The sequence below is a fragment of the Phalaenopsis equestris genome, unplaced genomic scaffold (assembly GCF_001263595.1).
Source record: "Phalaenopsis equestris unplaced genomic scaffold, ASM126359v1 Scaffold232408, whole genome shotgun sequence".
Lineage (NCBI taxonomy): Eukaryota > Viridiplantae > Streptophyta > Magnoliopsida > Asparagales > Orchidaceae > Phalaenopsis > Phalaenopsis equestris.
Genome location: NW_018250373.1, coordinates 1,239 through 1,795, shown reverse-complemented (window position 1 = coordinate 1,795; position 557 = coordinate 1,239).

The following is a 557-nucleotide window of genomic DNA, read 5'->3' as shown; positions in this document are numbered from 1 at the left end:
CTGCTATTATCAACCAACTATTATCCAAATGGTACAAAATAATCAATTCAGAGGTACACCAAATGAAGATCCTAATTTACACCTCGCTAGTTTTTTAGAACTGTGTGCTACCTTTAAATATGACAGATTTTTAAACGATACTATTAGACTTAGACTTTTTCCTTTTTCACTTAGGGATAAGGTTAGATGTGGTTAAATTCGTTAGCACCAGGATCTTTGGGGAGAACTGTCACAGAAATTTCTATCCAAATATTTCCCTCCATCCAAAACTGCTAAACTTAAAAATGACATAACATCGTTCTGTCAGATTGATGGAGAGTCAATACACGAAGCTTGGGAGAGATTTAAAGATCTTCTTAATAAATGCCCTCATCATTCGTTACCAGATTAGTTTATAATTCAAACTTTTTATAATGGATTAGTGGGATCACTTAAATCAATTATAGATACCGCGGTTGGTGGTTTGTTAATGTCAAAACCTTTTTATGAGGCTTATTCATTAATAAAAGAGATGGCTACCAACAATTTTCAATGGCCCTCTGAAAGGGTAAATTCTA